This window comes from Lipotes vexillifer, unplaced genomic scaffold (genome assembly GCF_000442215.2).
Source record: "Lipotes vexillifer unplaced genomic scaffold, Lipotes_vexillifer_v1.1 scaffold1081, whole genome shotgun sequence".
Lineage (NCBI taxonomy): Eukaryota > Metazoa > Chordata > Mammalia > Artiodactyla > Lipotidae > Lipotes > Lipotes vexillifer.
Window position 1 is genome coordinate 1 of NW_006779039.1, and position 11570 is coordinate 11570.

The window sequence follows — 11570 nt, forward strand, 5'->3', positions numbered from 1 at the left end:
AAGGGTCTCCTCAGCTGGGAGATGGGGGACGGGCCCCCTGGAAGGGCCAGACACGTTCAGGGGTCTGAGTCCAGGTGCTTGTGGAGCCAGTTCATGGGAGAGGAAGCTGGGAAACTAGACTGGGTTCAACTCAGAGGCCACCCTAAGGAGTCAGGCCTGTGCCCTGCGTACATCAGATCAATGCCCTCACTTGCAGTTTTAAAGGCAAACCACTGTTTCTCTCCCTGAGAAGGATTCATCAATTCACTCATTTGGTTAGTCGGTGATCTGACAAACCTTTGTGTGCCTCCCAGGCCAGGCAGCAGTTAGAGAAGAGAGGCACACGTGTGAGTAAGGTGTCGCTCCGTGTGCGGGTGCCTGTCCATGCCGATCTGTACACGTGTGCCTCTCTCTGCAGGCCGCCGCCTTTTCCTGGCTTGTGATGAGGTTTCCAATTCTTGTTCCTGACTTCAGAAAGAAGATTAGAGAGATGCCGGTAGGTCTTTATGTTCTGAGGGTTATTGCTTGGGTGGGGGTGCAGGCGTTGGGGCCAGATTCTCTTGGCTCGCACCAGAAGATTGATTTGCACCATGTGGCACCCAGAGTTGCCCAGTGTGAGTGGAGTTGCTGCTGCTGCTGACCCAGAGAAAGAAGACGTGGTGTGGGTTTGCCCAGAGCAGCTCACCGATGGCCTGAGCTGTGGCAGCCTCCAGTGCCAGGAGGAAGTAGCCGTGTGGGCCCCTCGCTTACTGCCTCTGGACCTACTGCATTTGAAGGAGGAGGGCAGGCGGTGAAGACAAGATGATGTGGGAGGGTGGCCTTGGTGTGTTGCATCGCCCAACTAGAATGTTCCCAGATGATACTCTGAGGAGGCTTTGGGAAAGGGGCCGGCTTTCTGGCTGAAATAACACTAGGGTTTGACGCTAGTGCTGCTCGCTCATTGCGCCATCTGCTGGCCAGCTCTTCCAGCTTCCCCTCTTTTGAAGTATAGTTGATTTACAGCGTGTTAGTTTCTGGTGTACGGCAACTGTTCTTTTTCAGAATCTTTTCCATTGTAGTTTATTACGAGATAATGAATATAGTTTCCCGTGCTATACGGTAGGACTTTGTTTATATATTTTATACATAGTAGTGTGTATCTGTTAATCCCAAGCTCCTAATTTATCCCTCCCCAAGCTTTTCCCCTTTGGTCACTGTAAGTTTGTTCTCTATGTCTGTGAGAACTGTGTCTGTTTCTGTTTTGTAAATAATTTCATTTGTATCATCTTTTAAGTGATATCTTGGAATATTTATCTTTCTCTTTCTGACTTACTTCGCTTAGTATGATAATCTCTAGGTCCATCCATGTTGCTGCAAATGGTATTATTTCATTATTTTCTCATGGCTGAGTAATATTCCATTGTGTATATGTACCACATCTTCTTTATCCATCCATCTGTCGATGGACATTTAGGTTGCTTCCATATCTTGGCTACTGGAAATAGTACTGCAATGAACATTGGGGTGCATGTATCTTTTCAAAATAGAGTTTTTGTCTTTTTCAGATATATACTCAGGAGTGGGATTGCTGGATCATATGGTAGCTCTATTTTTAGTTTTTTAAGAAACCTCCATACTGTTCCTGTTCTCCATAGTGGCAGCAGCAATTTACATTCCTACTAACAGTGTAGGAGGGTTCCCTTTTCTCCACACCCTCTCCAGCGTTTATTGTTTGTAGATTTTTTCGTGATGGCCATTCTGACCTTTGTGAGGTGGTACCTCATTGTAGTTTTGATTTGCATTTCTCTAATAATTAGCAACATTGAGCATCTTTTCATGTGCCCGTTGGCCATCTGTATGTCTTCTTTGGAGAAATGTCTATTCAGGTCTTCTGGCCATTTTTTGATTGGGTTGTTTGTTTTTTTTGCAACTTCAGTTTTAATTAAAGCTGGTCTGTAATAAGAGCTTCCATGGCAGAAAGCTCTCTGCAGTGCTTGGGGGGTATGAATGTAAAATCGAGGTGCTGAAACTAATATGTCAGTACGTTGTAAAGTATTTCTGCTCCTTTTCCCCCTCTGACCATTTCTGCCTTCTTGATCTTTCTACCTTTCCCAAGGCATAGAGATGTCAGATACATAACAATGTATATTAAAACAGATTCTTAATGCTTGTTACCATGAAGATATAGCAGCTGAGTTTGCATTTTCCGTGTGTAGGGCTTATGCTGGGAGCCCAGGCATTGGCAAGGGAGCCCACTGTTTGTATCCTATGGGTCCGTGAGGATGGATTGCCCCCTTTTTTGAGTGGATGTGTGTCCATGTAGCTCATAGGCTGGGCCAGTGCATGGGGCACACAGAGGGGCTGCCAGTGTGTGCTCACAATGTGAATGATGCGATCCAGAGCCTGGGCTTTGGGGCCCGGGGACCTGGGTTTGGATGTCAGCTCTTCTTTTCCTGTGTAGCCTTGGCACTTACTATCTCTGTGTGTCTCTCTCCTCTCCTGAAAACCAGGTGGCACAAAATGCCACAAATGTCACAGGGCTTTTCCAGGGCACAGCCTTGGACGTCATGTCCTCTTCCACTGGGGCTTGGGGTCTGTCTTTGCTTCTACTTTTGCAGGTTAGAGGTTATTCCGGCAGCAATGACTATGAAGATTTTGCTTGATTCCCAGGCTTGGTAAATTTCAGAGTTCTCTAACAGTGTTCAAGCGACTATGATGTGTCTTGGTAAAATTCCCTTATGCTCTTTGGAAGATCTCAGTTGTGCCATGTAGAAAATGAGATGATTGGTCTAGAATAGTGATTCTCCAACCTTTGTGCCCATGGGATGTCTTAGTCTGGCTGGGGGTTCAACCTCCCAAAGAGATCAGAGGCAGGCTGCTCAGCCGAAGCAAGGCCTGCTCCCCACACCCCTTCTTCCCAATCTCTTCCGGGCCCACTCCTCTCAGAGGCCCATGAAGCATTCCACAGAACCGAGTTTGAAACCCAGTGATCTAGATCTCAAACTTCAGTGTGCTTTCAAATCCCTCGGTGATCTTGTCAAATGTGGCTTCTGGTTCAGAAATTCTGGCGTGGACCTGAGATTCTGCACTTCTCAGCAGATCCCAGTTGATGCCTAAGTGGTTGGTCCATGGATATCATTTTGAAAAGCAAGGCTCTGATCACAGAATGCCTTTGATCTTTCACATCCTTTTATTCTGAGTTCTTTACTTACTGATACTCTGATTATATTACAAATTGAAACTTTGTGTAGAATGAGTGGTTTCTGTTGAGGGCAAAATTCTCAATTATACAGATGTGGAAACTGACCTGGGGTGGAGCAGGAGAAGGATGAAGCGCACAGAATGTATTTGTTTCCCAACTTTGATCGCTGGAAGCCTCCGTAAAATATTTTGTAAAGAGCACAATTTGGGTTAAGAAGCTGTTGCACTTTGTTAAGAAGAGTTGCACTTTGGTTTGGTTGCAGTCTGGATCATAAGGAAGTCTCATTTTGAGAGTTAATGGACACTTGTCTAAGGGAACTTCTGGCAGAAACAAACGACCTGCTTTCAGACACTGCCCGAGGCCTGTCTCCATGCTCTAGGTCTAAGTGAAGGTTTAGAATTGTGGACAGCTGTCGGTGAGTCTGGCATCCATGTGCTTTCTTGATAATCTTAATGACGTGGCACCTAGAAAGAAGCCTTCATGTAAATGGCCTCCATCCTTTCTATCCAGTGCTGTGTTGAGTGCCCCAGGTTCAGTGTTGGTAGAGTGCTCTGTCTTCTACACTCCTTGCTGGGGCTCCTCCTGTGTGTGTCCAGTAGACCAGCTGCTTTACCAGACTATAGAGCTTTGCTTGTCAGCCTTTGTTTCAATTCAGTAATGTCGTGGCTAAGGTGGGGAACTCACTTTAGCAAGGAGACGAAAGCTCAACTTCTAGAGTAGCCAGTGTGTTTAAATGTCACATGTCCTATGCGGAATATGGCAGAAGACCAGAATGTTCTTTGTGGCTTTGCCCAAGCCCTTCATTAAGAAGGATGAAAGCTTTCCCATGGGGGCAGAGGTGGCGCGTGCACCGTCTGAGGAAGCGAGAGGAGACTGAGTGCCAGGGAGGCTGGATCCGAGCACAGAGGTGTTCTTTTTGTGCTCAGTTGGTGAGGTGAAGAGTCTAGTAGATGTGTGTTCCAAGGGCTTGTCAATGAGCTTCTTTAGCATATCAGGCGGGTGGGAAACAAAGAGGGAGTGTGCCCAACTTCCCCTCCTCCAGAAGCTGACCGCGTGGTGACTGGTCCATCAATAGCTCTGTCAGTGGCCATCGGACACCCTCATTCCTTCCTTCCTTCCTTCCTTGATCCCCTCACTCTCTGGTGTATGAGAACCTCCTTGGCGCCAGGCATTGGGTCTACAGAGATGGAGAAGACAGGGAACTTGCTGACAAGCCACAGACAGGTGGAAAGCAGAAGGGGCCTTAAGAGAGGTGCCTCTCATAGGTTCTGGAATCTCCGAGGAGGGAGGCATAACTTGTGGCTGGGCATGGTGAGGCTGGGGCTGTGGACTCTTCCCCAGAATATTCAGTTCACCATGGTTACCTCTGGAGGGTCTGTGCCCGAGCCTTCCTCCTGCACCTTTTACAAAGCACAAGAATCTCTTTTCCCCGTCACCCCTCTCCCACTCAGTTTCCCACCCCTACCCCCGTCACAAAAGTAGCAGAGTGAGGAGTAGAGGCGCCGCAGATAGAATCCTTAAGGAGAGGAAGTTTCTGGAAGAACACCCTGTTCTTCTGGTGTTTCCTGAGCTCTCTTAAAGCTGGGGCCTTTGCTCACATGACACAAGCAGATTTCTAATCCCTCTCCGGCCCCCTGTCACCCCAGCCTCCCCTGTAGCATAACCAGGCTTCCTAAAACACAGCTTTGCCCGGGGCAACCCCTGGCTCCCAAAGCTTGGCTTTCAAGTGCCTGCACCTGTCTGGCCTCAGCTTGCCATCTGTCAAATGAGGACAATAAAAATAGCCCTCAACTCGTGGGGTGACAATGAGCCCTCAGTGGGCCCAGGCTCAGCCATCGCTCTGTACACTTCACGAGGCTGTGACCCTAACGTGGCCTTCCTCACGGCAGCCCTCTCCTGCATCCTTGGTAGTGGCCGCACTGTCCACTCCCGCAGCCTGACTCTCCCAGTCCCCAGCCCTCCACGCTGCTCACTCACGGCAGATGCCCTCCCTCCTCACTTTCTGTGTCCTCCTGAAGCCTCTGAGGCTGGCTTCAGGACCGTTCTTTCTCTACAACCTTCCAGAACCCTGTCTATTGTACTCTTTTTGTGCAAGGTTACCTTGGGTGGTTTCTGTTTTATATGTGTGTGTGTGCCCTGTTACCCCAGCTGGACTGCAATCCCTCTGAGGATAACGATCCCACCCAGGTCACCTTGGTACCGTCCCCAGAGCCTGCCCCTGCCCAAGGAGACACTGATTAGATGCTGACAGATGGTGGCGATGCTGCCACGACACGCTGCTGTGCTGCTCTGGACTCAGCAGGTGACGAGATCGGCCCTGCCCCGGGGGTCAGCATGTGCAAGGTGGGTCAGCAAGGCGGGTGTGTCAGTAATCTCATTGCAGGCAGGACCAGACCCTCTCCACAGAACCATCTGAAGTGCTGTGAGGCCTCAGGAGAGTCCGGGATGAATCTCCCTGGCAGATGAGGAAGGCTCCAGAGGGAAGCGGGCTCTGAGCTGTGCACCGAGGAGTGGGCAGGGTTTGGACGGTGGTGATACAGGAGTCCACTCCCGAGAGGCGAGCTTTCGGTTGGGAGGACAGGAGATCAGAGGCGGTGAGGAAGAAGAGCCCAGGCAGAGGAGTTGGGGCCAAGGTGCTGCCCACATCTCATCTCCTTCAGTCCTGGAATCAGCCTGGCAAGACCAGTGCTGTTAGACCCACCGGGCAGATGAGGAAACCGAGAGCGCAGACGCCGAGGGACTCGGCTGAGCTCTCCCAGTTGGCCCAGGGAGAGTTGGGATTCAAACACAGGTTCAGCCAACCCAGGGTCTGTGTGGCCACCAAGCAGGGTAGGGACACAGGATAGACACTCCCAGCCTGGTGCCCAGGCTGTTGGCTGCTGCCCTGAGTTATGCTTCTGAAGTGCGGGGCCGTCCCTGTGCCCTGCATGCATTCTTGGCCAAGTCCCTTTGCTACACATCCCCAAGGCAAGGGGCTCAGCCTCACTGCTTTGACCACTTCACCTCCTTCCAGCTCCCATGCAGTGTGGCTTAGGAACTTGGAATCGTGTTGTTCGTGAGCAGGTCCACAGCTTCCTTCAGGTTGCGGCGCGGGGAGCTGTTGCACGTGAATCAGGAGTATGCGTTTCACAGGGTATATATACTTCCTGATGGCACCCAAAGAGTCAGCTCACTCACCTGTGGCTGGTGCTCTCTTGAATGTAAGGGGAGGCCGAATCAGAGGGGAGGTTAAGGGCCTGCTGTGTCCAAAAGCGGCATCCTTAAATTTTAATCCCTGGTACTGCAGTTGAGTACTGCCAAATCCAGTGGCTATATTTGTCCTCACACTTGAGGGTCCCACTGATGGATTCTCCAGAATAACCAGGGTACCAGAGTTTTTATCAAGTCTGTCACTTGTTCCTGAGTGTAGTCCAAAGCCATGTGACTTCGAAAAAGGCATACTTTGCTGCCAATCCCTTCCATATACATCTTCCTGCCAGGATAGAGTAGGGCTTGGACCAGGGTTGGTGGGGACATAAGGGGGTGAAAGTGTCATCTGCCATCACAGCAAATCTGCCCTTGCTTTCCTGCCTCTCTTTCAGACATTTCGATGCTTCTCCCTCCTTCCTTCTCCCTTCTTAGCAAACTGCTTCTCAGAATACATCCTGTTTGGAAAATGACTGTTATTCATATCAAGTTAATCCCAAAGATGTACTGTCGATTTCCCACTAAATGGCACCAAGATCGCAGTTTTAAACTGCTTATCCGTTCAGGAGAGGGAAGGGTCAGAGAGAGTCGGCGTGTTCTGAGCCACCCAACTGTCTGCAGAGAGGTGGGCGGGCACAGCTCCTGTGCTGCTGTCTGCACGGGGGTAATGGCGAAGCTAACGGTCCTGCAAAGCTCTGCGCTTCACAGCAGGCTTGCCTGCCAGTCCTTGTGTTCCAGTTCAGGAAAATGCCTCTCCAGGTCCTTTTCCTCATCCTAGCATCACACTGGATTCTCCCTGGGCTCCTGGGAAGGCGTTACCATTCTCTTTGTTTTAGAGATGAGGCAGCTGAAAATCAGAGAGGGGAAGTGATTTACCTCAGCTGGCACAGTAAGCGACCGAGGCAGGACTCAACCAGTCCTTCTGACTCCTACACCGCTGACCTGCTCCCTGTCCCCACAGGGGGGTGGGTGGAACATGGGACCTATAAGGCCCTTTCAAGCTCGGGAAACATTGGATGCTGTGACTGTTCCATCTGGAAATTCAGTCTTGACCTATTCACAAGGTTGTCTTTCTCAGCCGTCTTGTTGGTCTCTGCGTTGCTCAATTCGATTGTGTGCTGGCCCAGCCCAGTTCTTCTCTGCTGGTGGTTCAAGAAGCCTGCCTCCTCTGGACTGCTTCCTCGTCCTGCCCACTCAGTGTCTACCAAACCTCGTGCTAGATTTCTTGCCTCAGCCGTGGAGCAAAGACAGCTCTGTAGTTTGGGTTCCTTGTGTTGTGTCCCAGTTCAGGCTGTCTTTCCATCCCTTAGGTCACATGCTAATCACTCGTTCCCAGGTGCTTTTGCACTCTGGTTATCTGGAATTCATCCTGATTGCCTTATCTTTGCTTCTGGTTACGTACCTTCCTCCCTTCTGCCTTGTTATCTGGGTCCCAAGCCTTTTCTCAGTGTTGGTTCCCCTTCTGTAACTCTCTGGACCAGAGATGCACACAGCGAAGCTAATGAAGTTCAAGATCAAGCTTCAGAGTCGCTGGCGTTGACAGGCCTGGAAGGGGCCCTAGCATTGTGGTATGCGCTAGTCGTATGGTTTGTAAAATCTACAAAAGGTATTTTAGCCACAGTTGGTTCAGAGCATCTCTGTTTCCATTCTGCTGTCTCCATCACTCCTGCTCTTATGTTGGGTGACAGTACAGTGGCCGTGGGCATATTGGGAATCTGGCTAAGGGGACATTAAATTGGGGTACACTTAGTTTGGATTTGGAGAGACATATTTAAGGGGCTCCCAACCACTTCTGTACATGTTCCAAGTTATTGCTAGCCATCTTGTATTGAAATTGCTTCCAGGAATACTCCTGCTTACCGTGCCAATGTGCACGGTACCAGGACAAGAGGTGTGAGGCTGGAGGGAACGTTGTGATGTCACTGTGCTTTACAGAACTAGGTACCAGAAGTATGTTGACAGTGGAAGAGCATCAAGGTTTACAATATATGCAGCCAGAAGCTAGTCTGTGGGAAAGTCTTCCAGTCATGAATCAGATATGTAAAGTCAACGAACACAAGTTCTGTCCTGTCAGGAATATACTCAGTGTGCAGTGTATGCAATTATAAACACAAGATATGTTTATATTCCTGTTTGGATGGGGGTTGTGTGAAATGGCATTCTTCAGAATTCCTGAGATTGTGAGCACAGACACGAAACAAGAGTCCAAACATTGAGTGGTGTGCAGAAGTTAATGGAGCAGGCCTGAGACTGCGGTGCTTAGAAAGACCTGCTTGTAAGGGTGGCCTTCTCCTGGCATCTGGCATCATGGCTCTCAGAGTGTCCCCAGTTAATGGAAAACTGATGAGAATGGCTCACTGTGCTTAGACTGTTTATACGTACAGTGTGCTTTAGGCTGGACCCCTGCTTTCCTTCTGGCAGTCTGGAATTCTCCCAGAAGGTGCACGCTAGGCAGACGCTGTCTATGTGAACAGCCTCGAAGAAAAGCCGTGGGCACTGAATCTGGGCTGCCCTAGGCAGCAACATCACACACATGTCGCCGCATTTTCTCTGCTGAGGGAAGAGTGTCCTCTGTGTGCCTCCACATGGGAAGGAGAGGGCATAAGGAAGTCTGCACGTGGATTCTTCCAGGCTCTGCCTGTATCTTTCCCCCTTGTGATCTACCTTTGTGTCCTTGCTACATTGCTGTACTAAATCTTAGCTGTGAGGAAAACTATGTGCTGAGTCCTGTGAGTCTCCGACTATAACAGAAAAGTGGGAATAATATATTACAGAGGCTTATCAGGCAATTAATAAAAATATGCTTTAGTTTATTGTCATTTTTCCTGAATTTTGAGATATGTCTAGCATTCGTCGACTTTTTCAAATGTGTACTCTATTGTATTTCTTTTCTCATTTTAAATATTTACTTTTGTTCCTGATTTTGCATTGGTAATTTTGTATTCTTATCCTTAACGAGGGCCTCAAGTGTTATGAAGCTTCAGGTCCCACAAAACCTGGATCTACCTCTGTCATGGATCCAAGACTTGCTATCTCTTGTTGATTTTGTACTGTCACCTCGTATTTCATGGGTGGGGAAATTAAAACCCAAAGGGGGAAGTCAAGCTTACTTGGCAAAACTGGGATAGGATCCAGATCTTTCAACTCCCAATTTAATGCTTTTTTCCCTCCATTCCTTAAAGGGTTTTGATGATTTGTCTGTAAACAATGGCCATGATGCATTGGACATACACTGGATGGCACTTAGGAGACTGAAGCTCTAGTCCCTTCTCTTTCAGTAGATGGATAATCTTGAATGACCCCTTTCTCTTCTGGAGCACATTTTCTACTTTTGTAAAACAAAGAGCCTGGACTAGAAGCTCTTTCGAGGTCTTTCTCTCTCTGATGGTCCCAAAGATCATCATTCTAGAAATGCTGAATCACAAATCATAGTTGAAACCACTCATCTTCTTGTCCTTGGGTCTTCTCCATCTCTAAAAATGGAAATAAAATTCCCACCCCTACTGGTTGTTGTGAAGCCCCTGGCACCATTCATGATAGAGCAAGTAATCAAAAGTTGCTTCCATCCTTCTGTCCAATCAGGAACAAAGGTTTTCTTGTTTGATTTTTGGTCCTTGCCTTTGGAATCAAAGAATCTTTGATCAGCAAACCTAAATGTTAAAAAGGAAAGAAGATGAAATATACATACTCTGCTTTTAAACCTTTTTAAATGGAAGTATAGTAATACTTTGCAAACAGGGGAAATGCACAAATATTAAGTGAACAGATTAATGAATATTCACAAAGTTAACACACCAATAAGCAGCATTTATATTAAGTAATAGAACATTGCTAGAACTCCCTTGTGATCCCTTCCAAGTCACTACTTCCGCCCAAGAGTAACCACTATTCTGACTTGTAACATCTTTGATTACGTAAATGGAATCCTACATTATGTACTCTTATTATTGTCTGGATTCTCACACTTAATATTGCTTGAGATTCATTCAGGTTGTCATGTGAGCAGCATTTCCTTTATTCTCATTGCCATACAGTATTCCGTTTTGTGACTGTACTATGATTGATTCATCTATTCCACTGTTTGCGGATATTGGCGTAGTGTCCGGGTTTTTGCTAATACAGATAAAGATGCTATGAATAGCCTGGTATTTAGTTTCTTTGGTAAATATATGCTTCTGTTGCATATATGTCTAGAGGTGGAACTGATGATTTGCAGGATGTACATGTTTAATTTTAGCAGATGGTGCCAAGTAGCTTTCCGTAGTGGCCGTAACAATTTACACTACCACCAGCAGTGTGTGAGTTCCCGTTACATCCTTGGTAGCACATACTCTCACTTAGGTGGGTGTGCAGGGGGATCTTATTTTGGTTTATTTAGTTACATAGAGCAAACTTCTACGGTATACTTTTTCATGACTTCAGACTGAAGCACAGAGCCGTGTATCCATCACCACAATCAAGGTACAGAAAGTTCCATCACCCCCACCTCCCCCAAATTGCCTGGTGCTGCCTCTTTGTATTCCACCCCTCCTTCATTCCTAAACCCTGGCAGCCACTGGTCTGATATCTATCCCTATAGTTTTACCTTTTCCAGATTGTCAATTAAATGGAATCATATGCTATGTAGTCCTTTGGGTCTGGCTTCTGTCACTTAGCAAAATGCCTTTGAGATTCATCCATGTGGTTGTGTGTATCAGCAGGTCACTCCTTTTAATTGTTGGATAGTAGTCCACTGTATAGATGTACCACATTTTGTTTATCCATTCACCAGTTGAGGGGCATTTGGTTTGTTTCCAGTTTTTGTCTCTTATGAATTAAGTTGTTATACATACTTGTGTACAGGTTTTTTGTTTTCATTTCTCTTGAGTAACTATCTAGGAGCAGGACTGCTAGGTTACATGGTAAGTGAATGTTTACCTTTATAAGAACCTGCCAAACTCTTGCAGAGCGGCTATACCATTTTGCATTCCCACCAGCAGGCTGTGAGAGTGCCAGTTGTTCCGCATCCTGCTGATGCCAGTTGCTCCAGCAGTTGGTATTGCTAATTTTTTTTTTCTTAGCCATTCTGAGGTGTGTAGTGGTATCTCATTGTGTTTTTTCTTTTCTTTTTATTTCTTTTTTTTTTTTGCGGGGGCCTCTCACTGTTGTGGCCTCTCCCGTTGCGGAGCACAGGCTCCGGACGCGCAGGCTCAGCGGCCATGGCTCACGGGCCCAGCCGCTCCAT